Source organism: Sus scrofa, chromosome 13 (assembly GCF_054392235.1).
Source record: "Sus scrofa isolate SSC_HxYL_T2T_F1_AM1 chromosome 13, Sscrofa_HxYL_maternal_Yorkshire_Landrace_v2.0, whole genome shotgun sequence".
Classification (NCBI taxonomy): domain Eukaryota; kingdom Metazoa; phylum Chordata; class Mammalia; order Artiodactyla; family Suidae; genus Sus; species Sus scrofa.
Genome location: NC_139395.1, coordinates 186948682 through 186971385, shown reverse-complemented (window position 1 = coordinate 186971385; position 22704 = coordinate 186948682). Strand labels below are relative to the sequence as shown.

General features: G+C 35.6%; 1 long non-coding RNA gene across 1 annotated transcript in view; it reads right to left on the bottom strand.

The window, feature by feature from the left end:
* LOC146397804 (uncharacterized) overlaps positions 1–21773 on the bottom strand; it is a 41034-nt gene extending 19261 nt beyond the window's left edge. The window contains exon 1 of the long non-coding RNA XR_014825329.1: positions 21656–21773. This is a non-coding gene — a long non-coding RNA (uncharacterized LOC146397804). The remainder of the gene's footprint in view (positions 1–21655) is intronic.
* Positions 21774–22704: the final 931 nt, after the last annotated feature.

Below are 22704 nucleotides of genomic sequence, written 5' to 3'. Positions count from 1 at the left end.
AAAAAAGAAAAACAAAAATTGATCACCTATCCCTGCGAGGAAAAGCAAATGATAGATGTCAGTTTACTTTAAAAGAACTGGCAAAAGTTCATATTGGAAAACAAAATAAAATCACACTTATCAAAATCAGGACCATACTTCAGTTAGATTAATTAGAAGAGTGCCTGCTATGAAATTCCAGTTTCCCAAAATAAAAAGTAAGACTAAAAGCTAAAATTAGGCTTTGAAAAAAGTATGGTTAAATAGCACCCTTAAAGAGCAATTGGACAAAATTGAAGTATCACAGAACACCTGTATAGTGAGAAATACTACAATGTGTTATTAAATAAACTGTAATTGCTTTAACCAAAATTGATAGCTCTACTGCTTTTTAAATTGTTTTAAAGATTTTTATATTATTAGGAAACAATTTATGGCAAAATAGTAAATGAGTTTATTTAAATAAAGGCAGTGAGACTATAACCCAGAGTGATGTTTTTATATTTGATTGCTTTAAAATCATTTTGGAAATCTTTAATCTAGAAATTATCCAAAGAACTGCCTACAAAGAGTAGCTGTTAAAAAAAAAGTAGAGTTTGCCATTCTTATTATAAAAGAAATCATTGGGATTGTGATTTTCAATTATTAAATTTAAATTGATATTTATTTTGATTTTAATTTGATATTTGCTATAGAACATCTGATTTTTTAAAATTCAAATAAAATTAAATATTACCAAGGATCTTTTTAAGTTCAGATTCTATCTATTAAATAAACTATTTCTTATGGTGATCTGGAACTTTATTTGTAGATTTTTCTATTCACATTTTTTATGCATGCTCGGCAGTTCACAAATTTTTGAGAACATGTAAAAACTATACTTGATAGTGCTATATATTTGTAGTTCACTGTGCAGTTTTTGAAGTAATCAAAATATTTTCCATAATTGCTCTCAATTGAAATCTCAAAATTAATTATCTTAATATATGTTAAATTAATTAAAGTTTGTGCTTAAGAAGCTAGGAATGTTTCATTTTGTTTATATCCATCTGTTCTAATTACACATCCAAGGTTACTGGACATTATCCAAAAATGTGTAGCTACTGCTGACCTAAAAAAACAATTGCTAGCTGAATTCTTCTACAAATTAAACAATGACTAAAAATAGAGTATTCTTTCAGAGTATGAAAAAATACTGATAAATGAACCTGGGCTTTTTTATAAGACCAATTTCTCTAAAGTTTCCTGAATGAAAAATCTCACATTCATGTACATTTTACATAGCAAATGTAGAAAAGGGCATAAATTAGTAACTGGTATTTTCTCAATTCTATATTTTTAGTTTTGAAATTTATGTCTCATATACTTATAAAACCCACACATTTTTGGTCTCTTTAAATAGTCTGAGATTTTGAAGATCTTAAAATAAATGACTAGTTTTCATCATATGAATTCCCCTGTGTTCATCATTTTCTGATCACCTGGTTTTATTATTATTATTTTTTAATCCCATCACATTGATTGAGGACATTAGCATCTGTCCCTTTCCCTCTTCATTTTACATTTCACCTTCCTTCTGTGGAATTCTATTTTCCATGAGAATAAACACTATTAGCATTTATTATTTTCAAAGTCAACCTCTCTATTTGTGAGAAGTCAACAGGAAGTGAAAATCTTGTTCCACCTCACTCTTCCATCATCTGCTTTTATTGTTAATTAGGATTTCAAGAGTTTAACATAAAGAATTATTAACTATAATAGGGGACTAAAGTAAGGAGCACTAGTTAGTAAGAAGTAAGGGGAACTCTAAAGAACATAAGAACACCATGTATAAGTGTAGCTATGACCACTAGAGCTGAGAAATAGCACCCACAGAAGATCACTGAGGGTTAGGTCCTGATCTTGAAGTAGCACAGCCCAAGCCACAGAATGGCAGAGAAGTCACTAGAGTGACACTGGCAGAAATTGTTGGAAAAATATCTTTCAGAACTTACTAAAGAAAGTTCTTCTCAGGGAGATAGATGCATAATCAGAATTCTACCAGGAAACCAAGAAAAGGGAATTTGCATTGGGTTTTATTACCAAGAAGGTAGTGGTATATGCTAATTATTTAGGTTATTGAAACTCCTTGGAAATTAAGATGTTGAAAAAAATTTAAAGGAATAAAATACTTGATAAATTTGGGCATTACCGGGTGATATAAACTATACAACCTTAAAGTAAGTATAATTCATTTTCTCACCAATCTACAAACCAGGCATTTCAGTATTGCAAACCAATTTTAATTATTCATGTAATTCCATCAAAATGATCAAATAAGTACAGCCTTTAAACAGGATATTAGATGTGCCTTTAAAAAATGATTATATAACAAGATATAAACATTTCAGAAGTCTACATTCCTTTTTAAGTTGAGACGTCTGCAAGTAGGAAAAAATTGGATTGCATTTGCTTGACTTTCTACAACTTCTACATTTTTTTTAATTCTTTGGTTCTAGTTTAGAGTATATTGTTTCATAACTTCAATATATTTGACCCTAGTTTCGATGTGGGAGTTGGTGAGATGAGAAACTTCAAACTGTGATTTTGAAACCCCCAGTTCAAATGCTCTGGGCTGATACTGTGAAGAGACTATTCCTTAAAATAAATGATTTGATCTTCAATCAGGAAAAGTGTTAACTTCCTGGAAACTTTCCAGTTTGCTGTTCTGAAACTCAATTTAGCAATTTCATCAACTTTCACTTATCCATGCTATTGGAGAGAAGCAGCGGCATGAATAATCTAAAAGTGCAGTTAATTTTAACAGAATTTATATGAAGTGATTTTCTGTAGTAGATTTAACTTCCTAGTTGTGTTGTACCTAGCTAATAATAAAATTAGTTTTTCTTTCCTCAGGGCATAATAATTGGTGGCTTAGTAAAATAATGTGTGATAAGGAGAAGCCAGGCACTTTTGTTAGTTAACATGAAAAGTTCCTTAAGAAGTATAGCCATATGTGGAGAGTTGGTTGAAATGTGTTGATAATAAAAAAATCTCACTGAATGTTAAAAACTATAAAATATAATTGGCCCTAAATTGTGAGATGGTGCCTGGACTTCATGCATATGCACATTAATGAGGTAAATATACTTACGAGCTTACATTTCTGTGAATCCATGGATTTAAAAGCACTTTGTCAGTTATAAAGTATTACATTAATATATACTCCATTGGAAGTTGGCATAATATGGTAACACAGATTCTTCTTAATTCCCATTAATATACATATGAAAAATGTTTTTCCCATATTTTTTCTTTCCTACTTCCCATTTATTCAGGTACCAGGTTCTGTGATTCCTCATCTCAAAGAAAGATTCTAGAAAATATGTATTTCCAGAAGCCTAAGACTACCAAAGAAGAAGGAGGACAAAAAAAGTTTTTCCATAAATTAAGAGAAACTCTGGCCACAGCATGAAAAAAGGATGATAACACAGTTTGGCAGACTTTAGGAAAAGTGAGGCATATAAAGAGGGCATTGAGCAGATTCTGGTTCATGCCTCATAATAGAAAATTCAGTCTTCTAAGATAAATAAACCTAGAGTAGCTACAGCAGCTAAAGAGAAATGTGGATTTTGATAACAAATGCAACAAATGCAACCAACTTGAGAAATCTGAAGAGACTGAAGTCTCTCAAAAGTCAGTGTTTGTGGAAGACAGCAAAACTTGACTAGGAAAATCAAAGTAACATTTTCAAAGAAACATTTTTAAATTCCACTGTAATTTATTATAGACTCTTTATATTAGCAACTTGAGGCAACAGGAGTAAAAATCAGGAAGGACCAATGCCCTATGCAAGAGTAAAACTGATGAATCTTGTGTGGCCTGACTAGTCACTTATAGACATTTGTTTCCCATCTTCTCTTCTTGGACAACAAACTTTGCCAACTCCCTCTTCCTAATGATTTTCAGAGTCATGCTCATGAATATATAAAAACTTGATGCATGATAAAAATGGCATCACAAATGCATATAGAAAACAGATTGTTTATTAGATAGTATTGAGTAAATTGGCTTATTACATGTTGAAAAATAAACTTGGATCTCTACCTAACTCCATATGGAGAGGTGGACTCAAGATGGTTTAGAAAATTAACAAAAAGTTATAAATAAAAATGTTAAAGACTATCATTTTTTGTAAGACACTATGAAGAATTCTCAAATGAGATTTTGAAAGCACTAAACATGAATGAAAACAAAAGATGAAAAAGTGATGATGTTAAATTAAGATAACTGAAAAATATAAAATATGAAAAAATGCATAAAACTGAGAAGGATTAATAATTACCCTATCGAAATTATACTAACATGTGTTGGTAACTGTGAATCAAGTATAAAAGATAGCCATCCAAATAGAAAAATGAGGCAAGGAGACAAAAGGTCAATGTTCAAAAAAACTCATAAACTGGAGTTCCCTTTGTGGCTCAGCAGATATAAATCTGACTAGCATCCATGAGGACGTAAATTCAATCCCTCGCCTTCCTCAGTGGGTTAAGGATCCAGCATTGCAGTAAGCTGTGGTTTATGTTGCACATGTGGCTCATATCTGGGATTGCTGTGGCTGTGGTGTAGGCTGGCAGCTACAGCTCCAATTTGACCCCTAGCCTGGGAACCTCCACATGCCATATGTGTGGCCCTAGAAAGACGAAAACAAAAACAAACAGAACTTATAAACTAAGACGGATATTAAGATGCTTTGTAATTCATTAGTAGTCATATAAATGTAAATAAAAATACTTACATATCACATTAAACCTGTCAAATTGGACAGTGATGAGCCTTGCTGAGATATAGAAAGTAGAGTTGTGGTGATTGGTGTAGCTATTCATTAGAGTAGTCTGTCTATTCTTAGTCAGAGTAAATGTATGCACAACCAATGACCCAGGAATTATATATATATGAGATATTCTTATGTAAGTCCATGGAAAAATATACACATGGATTGTATAGCCTATTGTTTCCATTCTTGAAAAATAAATAACTGAAAAGTTATATTCATATCATTGAGTAGTATCAATCACAGAAGAGAGTCAGTTATATATTCATAAAAAATGGGGATTGATCTTAAAAAAAAAAACAGCACTGAGAAAGTAAAGTATAAAAAATAGAATAAAAAAGAGGAGTTCCTATTGTTCTCAGCAGGTTAAGAGCCGACTATTATCCATGAGAATATAGGTTCAATCCCAGGCCCTGCTCAGTAGGTTAAGGATACAGGTATAGTTTGCAGACACGGCTTGGATCCCACATTGCTGTGGCTGTGGTGTAGGCCAGCAGATCCAACTCTGATTCAGCCCCTAGCCCAGGAACTTCAATATGTCTCAGGTGTGGACCTAAAAATAAATAAATAAATAAATAAATAGTAGAAATAAATAAATAAATAGTAGATGTAATGATTTCTTTTCCTCTCTCCTTGCCAGAAGACTGAGAGGATTTATCTCTGATATTTACTGTCAGAACCTGGTCAGTCTCCCAAAGTGAGAAAATGAACTGGGTGAAGATAAAGAACAAAGAAGGAAACAGTAGGATATTGCAATTTTGAGTTCTGAAGCTTGGAAAGTCTAAGATCAAGTAGTTGACATTGATGTCTGGGCCAAGATCTTGGAATCTGAACATGCTGAGTTTACTCAATCCATGGGTATACCAAAATTGCAGCTATTTACAGAGCAAATGTTATGGAAGAATAACAGAAAAGATATTCTACAACTAAAGATATAAAGAAGGGAGCAAAATATTACATGGAATACTGCAAAAGCCACTCTAAGAGGGAAGTTTATTGTGATACAAGCCTATCTCAGGAAACAAGAAACCTCTGAAATAAACAATCTAACATTAAATATAACAGAATTAAGGGTGAAAAAAAATTTTAAACCCAAAGTTAGTACCAGAAAGAAATCATAGAGATTAGAGTTGAAAAAAAGACTCAAAAATAATAGAAAAGATTAATGAGGCATTCCCATCATGGCTCAGCAGTTAACAAATCTGACTAGCACCCATGAAGATGCAGGTTTGATTCTCTGATGTTGCTCAGTTGGTTAAGGGACTATGGCTGTGGCATAGGCTGGCAGGTACAGTTCCAATTAGACTCCTAGCCTGGGAATCTCCATATGACATGGTTGTGGCCCTAAAAAAGAAAAGATAAGAAAAGAAAACAGAAGATTAATCAAACTAAGAGCTGGTTCTTGAAAAAAGATATGCAAAATTGATAAACCTATACCCACACAAAAAAAATACAAAGGCTCATAAGAGAGCAGTACAATTATACGGCAATAAAATGGACAACCTAAGAGAAATGTAGTAATTTCTAGAGCTGCAAAATCTCCCAAAACTGAATCAGAAAGGAATTGAAAATATGAAGAAATTACCAGTAATGAGAATGAAACAATAATAAAATGACTCTCTCAAAACAAGTCTAGGACCAGAAAGCTGCACAGGAGAATTATACCAAACATTTAGAAAAGAGTTAATGCCTATCTTTTTCAAACTATCCCCCCAAAACTGTGAACTTATTCTATGAGGCCAGCACCACCCTGATAGTAAAACCAAAGATTCAATAAGAAGGGAAATTATAGGGCAATACCATTCATGAATATAGATGCAAAAATCTTCAAGAAAATATTAGCAAACCTAATTCAACAATATATTAAAAGGAGCATACACCATTATCAAGTGTGAGATACAACACTAACAAATTGAATAATAATAATTGTATGGTGATTTCAATAGATGCATAAAAAGCTTTTGACAAAATTCAACACCCATTAATAATAAAAACTGTCAAGACGTTGGGTATAGAGGGAACATACTTCAATAAAATTAAGGCCATATATGATAACATCATATACTCTGGTGAAAGGCTGAAAGCATTTCCTCTAAGATCAGGAACAAGACAAGGATGCCTACTCTCACCACTTTTATTCAACATAATATTGTAAATCCTAGCCATAGCAAGGGAACAAAAAAATAAAAGGAATCCAAATTGGAAAGGAAGAAATAAAACTGTCACTGCAGATGACATGATATTATACACAGTACATCCTAAAGATGCCACCAAAAAACTGATCAATGAATTTGGTAAAGTTGATGACTGCAAAATAAATATACAGAACTCTGTTGTATTGCTATATACTAACAAGAAACTACCAGAAAGAGAAATTAAGGGAAAAAAAATTTACAGTCACATTTATATCAAAAAGAATAAAAAACCTAGCAACAAATCTGAGGAAAATGAACAATATTTGGAAATATCTAAGCCATGATAGGAAGAGACAAACACATGGAAAGACATACTGTGTTTATGGATGGAAGAATTAATGTTGTTAAAATAACCGTACTACCCAAGGGGATCTACAGATTCAATGTAATCCCTATCAAAATAACAATGGCATTTTCCACAAAACTAAACAATTCTAAAATTTGTGTAGTAACACAAAATACATCAAATAGCCAAAACAGTTTTGAGAAAGATGAACAAGGCTGGAGGCATCTTGCTCCCTGTTTTCAAACTGTACTAGAAAGCTACAGTCATCAAAATAGTATGGTACTGGCACAAAAACTGACATATAGATCAATGGAACGGAATAGAGAACCTGGAAATAAACCCACACTTGTATGGATAATCAATCTACCACAAGTAGACAAGAATATACAACGGGAAAAAGACAGTCTTTTTAATACATGGCATTGGAAAAACTGGACAGCTCCATTCGAAAGAATCAAATTGGAATACTCTCTCACACCATGAACAAAAATAAAAGTGAAAATGGATTAAAGAATTAGATGTAAAAACTGAAATCAGGAGTTCCCATCATGGCTCAGCAGTAACAAACCCAACTAGTATCCATGAGGTGTGGGTTCAATCCCTGGCCTTGCTCAGTGGTTTAATGATCCTTTGTTACCATGAGCCTTGATGTAGGTTGCAGATGCAACTCAGATCCTGCATTGCTGTGGCAGTGGTGTAGGCCAGCATCTGCAGCTCTGATTCAACCCCTAGCCTTGGACTTCCGCATGCCACAGGTGCAGCTGTAAAAAGACAAAAACAAACAAACAAACAAAAAACCACAACAAAAAAAAACTGGAGTTCCTGTTGTGGCTCAGCAGTTAACGAACCTGACTACCATCCATGAGTATGAGGTTCAATCTCTGGCCTCACTCAGTGGGTCAAGGACCTGGCATTGCCTTGAGCTTTGGTGTAGTTTGCAGATGCAGCTCAGATCTCGCATTGCTGTAGCTGTGGTGTAGGCCTACAGCTATAGCTCCAACTCAACCCCTAGCATGGGAACCTCCATATGCCACCAGTGCGGCCCTAAAAAAAAAAAAAAAAAAAAAAAAAAAACCTGAAATCATAAACAGCTGGAAGAAAACACATAATATGCTCTTTTTGATGTAGGTCTTAATAATATTTTTGTATATATCAATCTCAGGAAAGGAAAACAAAAGCAAAAATAAATGGGACAAGATCTTACTAAAAATCTTTAAACAGTAAAGAAAACTATCAACAAAAATACCACATACAAAATGACAGAAAATATTTGCAAACAATATAACTGATAAGGGGCTAATATCCAACCTATACGAAGGGCATATACAACTTAACATCAAGAAAAGAAATAACTCAATTAAAAATGGGCATAGGATATAAATAGACATTTTTCCAAAGAAAACATATGGATAGCCAACAGGAATGTGGAAATATACTTGGCATCACTAATCAACAGGGAAATACAAATCAAAACCACAATGAGCTATGTCCTCACATCTATCTGAATGTCTATTATCAAAGAGACAAGTAATAACAAGTGTTGAGAAAAAGGAACTCTGGTATACTGTTTCTGGGAATACTAACTGGTGCAGCCACTGTGGAAAATAGTATGGAGATTCCTCAAAAAATTCATATCATCCAGCAATCCCACTTTTGGATATAGTATCAAAGGAATAAAGCATTTCTCCAAGAGACTTCTGTACTTCCATGTACTCCTTCCTTCTCTTTCACCCTCACATATCTAAAAGTAAAAAAAATAGCTGACAAATGTGTCTAACCTGGGAAATTATTTAAAGTAAATAACTACAATAATTTAAGAGAGGCTGATCTAATCTCACATCTTATACAGTGTGTAAAAATCTACACTCTCTTTCCTAGTGCTAATTTCTCCTTGCCTCATTACTTTGTTTTATAGTTTAATAGGGCATTATATAATGCTGTATTGAAAAAGTGCTATTTGCTTCAGACATTTACCCAGGCCCTAATTAACTGATTTGTTACAATGTTAAAAAAAAATCCTTCTTTTTGATGGGGTATGAACTATAAACTAATTCACAATGTTGAGATAGTGTTTCTAAGGCATTTTATATTAATTTTACAAAACAAATATGTTTATTTCTGTTTGTCTCACACATCACAAATTTAGCATAAGAAAAAAGCTTTTAAAATAGCAGCAGAATTAGGTGCTATAAAAGTTCTCATAAAACAGCAACATTTGCAGAGTAAAATATTGTTTTTTAAAAATATTCTAAGACATTATACATTATTTAATGAGGAAATAGCCTTGAGTGTATAAATTCTGACAATGAAGATGTACATAAAAGAGAAACTTAATAACTACACTTAGTAGTTACACAAGCATTAATAAGAAAAAAGAATTAAACATATTTAAAGGTGGTGATCTGATTATGTTCTTATTAAGTTAGAATTGATTTTTTTTATCTATTATAGACATTTAAAGCAGCACTTATCAGACTGCTTTATTTTTTCAGAAACTTAAAAGCCCAAAATTGTAAAAAAAGATTCATAAGCCTTTAACCTCCTATACAGAATGAACACTTGTGCTTCTATAGGATGAAAAATATAGAATTTATTTCAGCATATTTTTCTCAGTAAGACACACTAGCTATACATTAATAGCCAGTGAAAATACTCTTGGGTAGATTTAATTGGGAAAAATACACCTTTTTTTTCTCATATTACAGGAAAAGCATTATCTTGATAATTGCTGGTATAGGCCTTTTATTCTTCCACATTATCCACATAAATTTTTGGCAATATGTCTTATATAAAATATATTACCAAGTATTCTTACTACTACAAATATAGCATTTATTAGGAAAAAACTAAAAAGATACTATATTAGAAAAATACTATAAACAAGAAGGAGCAATAATACTTGTATGATATTAGTGTTTTAGGGATACCCATAAAGTTAATAATATTATGACATTATAGTAGTTTTATATAGAAATTTAGTGGTAAAATTATAAGTAAATCTTAAAAATGTTTTACATGTTTATATACATACATATATTATTTTTAACTTGTTATAAATTTTAGAAAATCTCTGATTTGAAACCCTCAAGATGAAGATAATCATGAGAAAAATAGTCAACTTTTTCATTTTTAACAACATGGATAATATGGATGAAAGTCTAGTTATATTCATAATTTTGACTCTGAAATAACATAAAAAACAAGGTTTTTGGGTTTCAATTTATTTATCAAACTCGGGTAACTGCCTTGATCCCACAAAAAAAGAAAAAAAATTATTATCACAACTTTTGTATCCTTATTTTGTGTCTGTGAAAAAAATGGCATCTTATTCTATGGTAGAATAGTTTCAGAACTCTTTGAAAAATTTAGGTTAAATATTACTTATTTGGTTTATGAATATGAAAAATCAAAATTCAAAAATCCTAGAACATTTTATCATACTAAACACACTAATATGTAAATCAAATATGAATAGTTATTTAGTATCATGTTAGAAAATTGAGTTTTGAGGGGGGCAGAGAAAGATGGTGGAGGAATAAAATTTCTTGCTCACCTTCTCCCACAAACCCCTCAAAAAAACCTATCTACATTTAAAATGCCTTGCACAGAACAGCAACTGAATGATGGCAGAAGAACTTAAACCTCCAAAAAGGGCAAGAAACTCTTGACATAACTTGAACAAAAGTAAAGTGAGAGAAAAGGAATCAGGATGGGACTAGCATTCCTGATAGGGAGCTATGAAGGAGAAAAGGAACCCCCATCCTGGAAAGCCACTAACTGACAGAAAGATCAGCCAAGATGAAGGGACCTCAAAGTCACCAAGAAAAGTGCAGCAGCTGTACTGAAGAGGGCAAAGTAGAGTAAGAGCCACACAGATCATTTGAACCACCCGCCCAGACACCACAACCTGAGATGCTCAGGCAGGGGCTGGACACTGAGACTTAGGCTCTGGAGGTCAGTCCCAGGAAAAGGACTGAGGATGGCTGTGTGGGGACAGCCTCAGGGGATAAAGAGCAGTGTGCTTCAGGCGGGGGGAAGCAGTGTGCTACAGGCCAGGGAGTGGAACTCCACAGCAGAGGGAACCCAAGAGAAAGTCCAGGCCTGCAAGAGAGGCAAGGTGCCATTGTTGGGGAGGGCAAAATGAGGAGGGGCGGACCTCCATAGGAAACTCCCTGCACCAGATCATGCATGCACGTTTATGCCCACAGTCTCTCAGAGGGTGGGGCAGCTCTGGCACAGGCTCCAGAGGTTGAGAAGCCTCTTGCTCCTTTACAGGAGACTGGGTGCTTCTTGTGCAGGCTACCAGTGACCAGGAACCTCTTATGTGGGCTAAGGACATCAGGGGGCTGAGTGCGGCACAGTGCCTCTTGCACAATATACAGGAGGCAGGGGCAGACTGTGGCAGTAATCTTGGAGGCCAGAGGGAGGTGTGGCTTGCCACCACTAGGGGCCCATGAGTGGGCTTCCCTGCAGCCCCAGTCACTACAAGGGATGGCAAAAAAAAGGCACTGCAACCAAGCACCATACACTGTTGCTCTCACTCCCCTGGAAAAATACCCACTCTGTAGCTACCACTGCCAAATGCTCTGGGTTGTGCCCAGACACTTGGTCACTGTCCCTTCCCAAGACCCTACAACTAGGAGCAGCTGGTGCAGCACCTCCTGCGTGGGCTAAGTGGGATAGGGTGCTTCTTGTGTGGTCTGCAGGTGGTGTGTGAAAACCACCGTAGTTATCCCTGATTCCAGAAGTGGGTGTGGCCCATCACCACTGGGCATACCTGAACAAAAATCACTTGTAGCCCCAACCACCTCAGAGGGCACCACAGAGAAGGACATTGTGACGGAACACCACCTGTTGTTGCTCTCACTCCCCTGGGAGCATACCCACCCTGCTGCTGCCACTGCCAAATGCTCTGGGCAGTGCCCAGATGCTTGGTTACTGTCCTGTCCCAGGATCCTGCAACTAAGAACAGCTTGTGCAGCACCTCCTGTGGGGGCTAGGTAGGACATGGTGCTTCTTGCATGGTCCACAGAAGGCGGGAACAAACCACTACATTTATATCAGGCTCCAGACATGGGACTGGCCCGCTACCACTAGGGGTCCATGAACAGGCACCACTTGCAGCCTCAGTCACCTCAAGGGCACCACAGAGGAGGGCATTGTGACTGAACACCACCTGTTGGTGCTTTCACATCCCAAGGAGCACACCAAACCTATTGCTGCCGCTGCTGAATGCTATGGGCAGTACCCACATGCCTGATCTCTGTCACTTCCCAGGATTCTACAACTAGGAACAGCCTGTATAGCACATCCTATGTGAGCTAAGTGAGACGGGCTGCTTCATGCATGGTCCACAGTTGGTTGAGGCAAACCACCACAGTTAACACTGACTCCAGAGGTGACTGTGGCCCACTACCACCAGGGGTCCCTGAGCAGGCAACACTTGCAGTTTCAATCACCTCAGAGGGAGGCATTGCAATAAAACACTAGCTGTTGTTGCTCTCACTCCACTGGGAACTCACACACCCTTCTGCTGCTACTGCCAATGCTCTGGATTCCTTGTAGATCTGCTTAGAGCTCACTACCACTTCCCAGGGCCCTGCAACTAGGAGTAGCCTGTGCCACCTTCTTGCAGGTCCTTGCTGCTATTGAGAGCCCAGTGACCAGGCATTGACTGCTCTGGCCCTACCCATTGCCTTCTTCTCCCTGAAAACACACTGAGCATCCTGGGAACAACAGCGGGCTCACACCAAAGAAAGAGACAGCAGGTATTCAAACTTTCACATCAAAAATAAATGTAACCCCCTGAAAAAATACAAAGGGGTGCTCTTGCATAGAGGTAGCCTTAAAAAACTATAGTTTGGCTTCCCTAAAGTCACAGGAAAAGAAAAACATAAGCAAGATGAAGAAGCTCAGAAACCATTCCCAGTTAAAGGAACAGGAGAATTGACCTAGAGCAGTCAACAATGAAACAGACCTCTGCAGTATGGCAGACATTGAGTTCAAAAGGGAGATAGAGAAAATACTGAAGGACTTAAGGATGAATATCAAGGAATTAAGGTTTAACAAGGTTTAATATGGCAATAAATACATACCTATTGATAATTAGCTTAAATGTCAATGGACTGAATGCTCCAATCAAAAGACGCAGAGTGGCAGATTGGGTAAAAAAGCAAAAACCTTCAATCTGCTGTCTGCAAGAAACTCAACTTAGGGCAAAGGACACATATAAATTGAAAGTGAGGGGATGGGAAATAATATTTCATACCAATGGACAAGACATGAAAGCAGGAGCTGCAATACTCATATCAGACAAAATAGACTTAAAAATGAAGGCCATAAAGAAAGACAAAGAAAAAGGATCCATTCAAGAAGAGGATATTACAATATCAATATATATGCCCATAATATAGGAGCACCCAGATAGCTGCAACAAATACTAACAGATATAAAAGGAGAAACTGATGGAAATACAATCATAGCAGGAGACTTTAACACCCCACTCATATCAATGGACAGATACTCTAGACAGAAAATTATTAAGGCAACAAAGATCCTAAATGATTCAATAGAAAAGTTAGACAATTGACATTTTCAAGATATTACATCCAAAAAAATCAGAATACACATTCTTCTCAAGTGCATATAGAACATTCTCAAGGATTGATCACATATTGGGACACAAAGCTAACCTCAACAAATATAAGAGATAGAAATTATTTCAAGTATCTTCTCTGACCACAATGACATGAAACTAGAAATCAACCACAGGAAAATAAATGAGAAAATACTTACTACATGGAGACTACACAACATGCTACTAAAAACCAATGGGTCAATTAGGAAACCAAGAAGGAAATTAAAAAACACCTGGAGAAAAATAATAATGAAGACATAACCACTCAAAATCTATGGGATGCCACAAAAGCAATGCTCAGAAGGAATTCATAGCAATACAGTCCTTCCTCAAAACAGAAGAAAAATCTCAATTTACAACTTAACTCACCATTAAAATGAATTAGAAAAGAAAGAAAATACACAGCCTAAAGTCAGCAGAAGAAATGAAATCATAAAGATCAAAGAGGTAAGCAATAAAATAGAGATTCAAAAAACATAGAAAAAAATCAATAAAAATCAATAAAACCAAGAGCTGGTTCTTTGAAAAGGTAAACAAAATTGACAAACTTCTGGCCAGACTCACCATGAAGATAGAAAAAACTCAAATAAACAAAATAAGAAATGAAAAAAGAGAAGTCACAACAGATACTGCAGTAATATAAAAATCCATGGGAGAATACCATGAACAATTGTATGCTAACAAATTTGACAACCTAGAAGAAATGGACAACTTTCTAGAGAGTTACAGCCTGCCAAAACTGAATCAAGAAGAAACAGATCAACTGAACAGACCAATCACTAGAATTGAAAATGAATATGTCATAAAAACACTCCCTACAGGATTTCCCATTGTGGTGCAGCAGAAATGAATCTGACTAGGAACCATGAAGTTGCAGGTTCAATCTCTGGCCTTGCTCAGTGGGTTATGGATCCAGCATTGCCATGAGCTGTGGTATAGGTCACAGATGTGGTTTGGATCTGGTGTTGCTGTGGCTGTGGTGTAGGCTGGTGGCTACACCTGCTATTAGACCCCTAGCCTGGGAACCTCCATATGCTGCAGGTGGGGCCCTAAAAAGACCAAAAAAAAAAAAAAACAAAACAAAAAATAAAAACAAAAACAAAAAACTCCCTACAAATTAAAGTGCAGGACCAGATGGCTTCACAGGTGAATTCTACAAAATATACAAAGAGGAACTTATACCCATCCTCCTTAAACTTTTTCAAAAGGATGAAGGAGAAGGAACACTCCCAAAAACATTATATGATGCCACCATCACCCTAATTCCAAAACCAGACAAAGATACCACCAGAAAACTATAGACCAATATCCTTGATGAATATAGACACAAAAATTCTCAACAAAATTTTAGCCAACCAAATCCAACAACATATAACAAAGATCATAAATCATGACCAGGTGGGATTCATCCCAGGTTCACAAGGATGGTTCAACATATGCAAATCAATCAACATCATGCACCACATTAACAAAAGAAAAGTCAAAAACCACATGATAATCTCAATAGATGTGGAAAAATAATTTGATAAAGTCCAAAATTCATTCATGATAAAAATTCTTACCAAAGTGTGTACAGAGGGAACATAATTAAAGACATTTATGACAAATCCACAGCAAATATAACACTCAATGGAGAAAAGATAAAAGCTTTTTCTGGAACAAGACAAGGATGCCAACTTTCACCACTGTTATTCAACATAGTATTGGAAATCCTAGCCACAGCAATAGGACAAACAAAAAGAATAAAAGGCATCCAAATAGGAAGAGAAGAGGTAAAACTGTCACTGTATGCAGACGCCATGATACTATATATAGAAAACCCTAAGGACTCAACCCAAAAACTATTCAACAAATTCAGCAATGTAGCAGAATATAAGATTAACATTCAGAAATCAGTCGCACTTCTGTATACTAACAATGAAATATTAGGAAAGGAATACAAAAATACCTTTTAAAATTGCACCCCAAAAAAACAAATACCTGGGAATACACCTGACCAAGGAGATGAAAGACTTATATGCTGAGAACTATAAAACATTAATCAAGGAAATGAAAGAGGACTCAAATAAATGGAGAGACATTCCATGATCCTGGGTTGGAAAAATTAATATTGTAAAAATGGCCATACTACCCAAAGCAATCTACAGATTCAATGCAGTCCCTATCCAATTACCCATGACATTTTTCACAGAACTAGAAAAAACAATCCAAAAACTCATATGGAATCACAAAAGACCCAGAATTGACAAAGCAATCCTGAGAAACAAAAACCAAGCAGGAGATATAACTATGCCAGACCTCAAGCAATATTGCAAAGCCACAGTCATCAAGACAGTGTGGTACTGGTACCAAAACAGACAGACTGACAAATGGAACAGAATAGAGAACCCAGAAATAAACCCAGACACCTATGGTCAATTAATATTTGATAAGGGAGGCAAGAACATAAAACAAACAGAATAGAGGACCCAGAAAGAAACCAAGACACCCATGGTCAATTTATCTTTGACAAAGGAGGCAAGAACATAAAATGGGAAAAAGACAGTCTTTTCAGAAAGTGTTTCTGGGAAACATGGACAGCTGCCTGCACATCAATGAAACTGGAACACACTCTCACACCATGCACGAAAATAAACTCAAAATGGCTTAAAGATAAATATTAAACAAGACACAATCAAACTCCTGGAAGAGAACATAGCCAAAACATTCTCTGACCTCAACCTTACAAATGTTTCTCAGGTCAGTCTCCCAAAGCAACAGAAATAAAAGTAAAAATAAACCAATGGGACCTAATCAAACTGAAAATTTTTTGCACAGCAAAGGAAACCAGAAATAAAACAAAAAGACAACTTACAGAATGGGAAAAAAAAATTTCAAATGATGCAACCAACAAGGGCTTAATATGCAAGCAATTTATACAAATCAACTGCAAAAAAGTCAAAAACCCAATGGAAAAATGGGCAAAAGACCTGAATAGGCATTTTTCCAAAGATACATAGATGGGCAAGAAGCACAAGAAAAAATGTTGAACATCACTGATTAATTAGAGAAATGAAAATCAAAACTACCATGAGCCACCAACTCGCACCAGTCAGAATGGCCATTAGTATAAGTCCACAAATGATAAATGCTGGAGGGGCTGTGGAAAAAAAAAAAAAAAAGGGAACCCTCCTGAACTTTTGGTGGGAATGCAAGCGTGTACAACCACTTATAGAACAGTATGGAGGTACCTTAGAAAACTATATGTAGAACTACCACATGACCCAGCAATCCCACTCTTGGTCATATATCCAGAAAAAAACTTTTATTGAAAAAGACACATGCACCCACATATTCACTGCAGCTCTGTTTACAATAGCCAAGACCTGGAAACAACCCAAATGTATATCAACAGATGATTGGATTAGAAAGATGTGGTGTATATATACACAATGGAATGCTACTCAGCCATAAAAAAGAACAAAATAATGCCATTTGCAGCAACATAGATGGAACTAGAGACTCTCATACTAAGTGAAGTAAGTCAGAAAGAGAAAGACAAATACCATATGATATCATATCTGGAATCTAATGTCTGGTACAACTGAACCTTTCCACAGAAAAGGAAATCTTGGACTTGGAGAATTGACTTGGGGTTGCCAAGGGGGAGGGGGTGGGAGCAGGATGGATTGGGAACTTGGTGTTAATAGATGCAGACTTTGGAATGGATAGGCAATGAGACCCTGCTGTGTCGCACTGGGAACTATATCTAGTCACTTAAGATGAAGGACGATAACGTGAGAAAAAAGAATCTATACATGTATGTTGAACTGGATCACCATGCTATACAGTAGAAAATTGACAGAACACTGTAAACTAGCTGTAATGAAAAAAAAAAATAAAAAACATTATTAAAAATACAAAATTGAGTTTTTACACATTTTCCATTGAAGAAAAATCTTAGATTTGCATGTAACCGTTACTAAATGTGTATTTGTCATCATACTATATCACCTAATATATATTTGTAATAAAATTACGTCTCAGACTGATATACTCACAAACAATTGGTATTTGTATTACATTTGTAATAAAATCCATATAGTTTCATTTAAAAATTCTAATATTTCTAATACAAAAATCTGTTAAGCTTTATTAAAAAATCAAGTTTTCTTCAAGACTATTGAAGGACGAAATAAATCATGATATAAAAATGATTAAATTGAGAGATTAGTTTTTCTTTTACATATATTAGCATATTCAGCATTTATACAACTTAATTTTTAGTGTATTACTATTCAAAAAAATATAAAACACTTGTCAATATAATATTAGGTGTTCGCATTATGGCGCAGCAGAAATGAATCTGACTAGTGTCCATGAGGATGTGGGTTTGATCCCTGGTCTCGCTCAGTGGGTTAAGGATCTGGTGTTGCCATGATCTGTGAAGTAGATGCAGACACGGCTCGGATTCTTCATTGCTGTGACTGTGGTGTAGGCCAGCAGCTACAGCTCCAATTGAACCTCTAGCCTGGGAACCTCCATATGTAGTGAGTGCAGCCCTAAAAAGACAAAAAGACCTATATACCTATAGGTAATATATAATTATTAAAAAACACCTAAAAGTTGTAAACAAACATGGGTATACATTTCTCTCAAAATTTTATGAATGGTTACTTTCTCGGAGTATCAGAAAATATAAATTTGATTTCAACTATGATTAATTGATTCAGGATGGTTCATGTTAAGATATTACATAAAGGGTCTGTCAATTCATTTGTTTTTAATTGTTCATTAAATCAAATATAATGGGTACAAGTGCAATGAATGCTGTATGAAATAATACTTCTAAGTGAAAAATTCAAATAAAAATATATCCAATGTGAACTAAAAATAAGTTAGAGTAAGAATGATTGATTTTAGGATGCTGACATATCAAATAGGTCTGCTAATGATTTAAATATTCTCCTTCATACAAAATACTTAGTACAAAATATTCCCTAGACATGCTCTATAAAATATAAGGTCATGAGACATAGATAAGGTCACAGAGTAATAGAGAAATTGGCACCAACTCACTAAAACCTCAAAAGTCCAATATGGTTTAAGGATACAAAAGTTAGTAATTTTATAGAGTATAAAATGTAATTTATCATTCAGAAATGTATAATAATGAGGAAGCTAACATACAATTCAATTTAGAACTACTTTATACTGATTTGTAGTTCTCAAAAACATAATGTTCACATTTAAATTTTTTTCATTTATTCATAGCATGTTCTGTCAACTTAATAAATTTCTGTATCTTACCAAAGAAATAACAGATTAGCAATTTGCTTACTAATTTAGAATGAAAATATATACACATAAACTATCATTTAATATATCCCCTACTCAGAAAAATGATTCAAAAGACAGTAAAGACAGTAAATAAACTCATTTAAAAATGACATAATGAAATAAAAAATCTGAAATTTACTTACAAGGTTTGTGAAGAAACTCAGAATACGTGTTATAAATTAGAAAATTATATATTTTGTTCAATATATAGTACTCTTTAATTCCAATTTGAATACATCTATAGTATCTTATTTTTTGCTTCAAGTTGTATTATTACATGTATAATACATGTATATATGGTCACTTTAACCAAATATGATAGAGTGAAGACTCTCCAGTCTTGCTAACACTGTAAATGCCAAATATGTTTGTAATGAGATGTATCAGGATAAATTATAATTATTTTATTTATCTTTCAGTTCTATAAACTAAAGGTCTAATGCTTAATATGGTTGGGGAATTTAAATGTTAGACATATAGAACTCAAAATAATAATGTTTGTGATTATTGAAATAAACAAGCCAGTAAAAACTGATATGCAACCTGTTCACTATTCCAGGTGTAACTTAACATTATAAAGAATTAGCAAGAATGGCATCAATACCCAGTTTATCAGATACCATGAAAAAATAATGCTTACTCTTCCCAATATAACTAGGTGTGCTGATTAAGAAAACTCAAACTACAGTATTCTGCTTACAGATGAATTGAGATGATCTATAATACTATCTCACATGGTATTAATAATGATGTATATTAAACAAGTTGCAACAATGTAAAAATAATACTACTGGAGCCAAGCAGGGGCCTGTGGGGTTCCTTGGCATGGAAGCCTCTCTCAGTCCTCTATTTCTTGGTTTTAGGAAATAGGTCTCATTCAACCTCCAAGGATCTTCCCTGATTTCCAAAGGGCAGGTTCAAACATTTGCCAATCAGGGAAGGGAAGGAATGCAGAGACAAGGGAGGAGTAATCACAAGAGTGCAGGGTCCTGGCTTCTCCTCCAGAGATATACAAAACAATGTATTTGAGTTCTTCAGCAGAACTAAACCTCCCAACAAAAGAAAGATGTTATGAAGCATTCTTCACTCCAGGCCCACCAGACCAGTCCTAGGACCACTAAATGCCAACTTTAAAGGAAAATACAAGCTTGCCTCTAGCCTGATCATTATCTTTGGCCCTATATTCTATTCCAAACTATAAAACCACCCTCTGTTCTCCCTCAATGGAGGGCACAGTCTTTAAGGCATTAGCCTGCTCTGAGCTTCTTTGCCTGGCAAAAGCATTAAAGCTATTTTCTCTTCACCTTTGCCCAAAACTGTCTCTGTGTTTCAATTTGGCACAGGTGGACAGTTTTAGCAACAATGCTGAAATCAGGCAGGGTCTTGTGGGACTCCTGGGCACAAAAGCCTTTCTGTGTCCCTCATTTCTTGTTTTTATGAAACAGGCCTCATTTAGCCACCATGAACTTCCCTGAGTTCCTATGTCCAGGTTCAGACAGTTGCTGATCAAGAAGGGAGGGGATGCAAAGACAAGGGGGGAACACTTAGGGAACAATAGTACAGCCTTGAGGCAGGATCCCTCGCAAGGGATAAACATAATTATATAGGCATTTTATATACCTTAGAGAAAAGTTGTATTCCTTACGCTTCTTTTAGAAATTAATACTTTAAAACTGAAGAGCTTAGAGTCCTCCCTTGTCCTTCTCTCTAGCTTAATTGCATCCTAAACACAATCACCTGTAAGCTAAAGGCACCCTGAACATAATTGCCTGTGGGTTAAAGATTATTACCACATAATGTTTTTCCAGAAACTTTCCTAGTTTGTTCTAATCTCTGATCAATATGCCCTTTTTGCAAGTACTGTTATTCTAGGCCATAACCCAGAAGACCACCATCATGATCATGCAGAGGTCTCCTGACTCCAACTTTGATGACTAAGATCCCCCAAAGAAAGATGAATGCACATTTGTCCCAATTCTGATTCCTATCTGAAAACCTGTTTTTCTCCTTTTTACTATAAAATTCCTTGCAGTTCTTTGCAAGAAGGGGGAGTGAGGCACAGTCTTTAGGGCATTAGCCTGCTGTGATCCTCCTTTGCCTGGCAAAGCAATAAAGCTATTTTTTTTTTCCCTTACTCAAAACCCAGTCTCTGCATCTCAATTTGGCACTGGCAGACAGAGGCCAAATTTCAGCAACACTACCACCATCAAAAACAAACAAACAAACAAAAAACTGGATTGCTTGATTCTCTTTAGCAATAGAAGATCTGGGAAAATGGGGCAAAAATACCAAAAGAAAGCAAATAGCTAATGAGTAGGACTGCTTCCCCACCATTTCCCATTTACTCCTTGAGATATATTTAAAGTGGCACAGGCAAAATCCATTAACAATTCCCATTGAACCTGAGCAATAAAATAAATACTAACCTTTTCCTTTTTCTTTGTGCTTAGTCTGGTTTCACTTTTTCATAGTGTGCCGCATGAGAGGCCTCACATCCGATGCTTCAGACCGGAGTTTCTCCACGGAAAGAGCTTCACCAACACCTCAGCTCTGCACAGGACAACTCGATTCAAGATGGCAGCAGGCCGTGTTGGGAGAATGCGCTTGGCACTGCAGTCTGAAGCTTAGGCAACACAGCTGCACCTGCCCCCTCCCTCCCCCACCCCCACAAGATCCCTATAAATAAGTCCTGCCTGTGGCCTATCAGGAGAGCTTCTGTTCTGCTCTGGAGCCTGCGCCTCTCCATTTTCTGATTAGAAAATAAAGCTTTCCTTTGCATCTGAACAGAACTCTGGCTTGTTCTAGTGGCAGGAAGGACATGGGGGCAGAAGGATATTTGTTGGGGACAAACTCCAGATGTTACTAACATAATGGTCATTTGCTATTGTTATTGCCCTTGTGGCTGTAATTTAAAATAATACAACTCAAGAGAAAGTCAATTATTTCTGGCATTTGTTCATATTTTTAATATTAATAGGTAAATGAAAAATCATCTATGAGCCTATGCAGTTAATATTTTGTGAAAATAAAAATTTTCTCACCTGTTTAATTTATAAACCACACCATTTGATTAATTTATGTTACCTACATTGTCCCTATAAGCATATAGGTTTACAATTCTGAGCTTATGTAATTGCTAATAGAATATGAAGCTTATCATCTTACTTTCATACAATAACAGAAACGCAAATGAAGCTATAATAGAAACATTCAAGACAGAAAATATTTACTCCCGTATATAAGGTAAATTTTTAAAAAATATTGATGTCTATGGTATCAGTAATGTATATCTTGCAATTTATATCAAAATAAAACTCACTATTTATATATCCTTTGTCTTTTTTGCCTTTTCTAGGGCCACTCCCGCAGCACATGGAGGTTCCCAGGCTAGGGGTTGAATCAGAGCTGTAGCCACGAGCCTACACCACAGCCACAGCAACGCAGGATCTGAGCCGTGTCTGCGGGCTACACCACA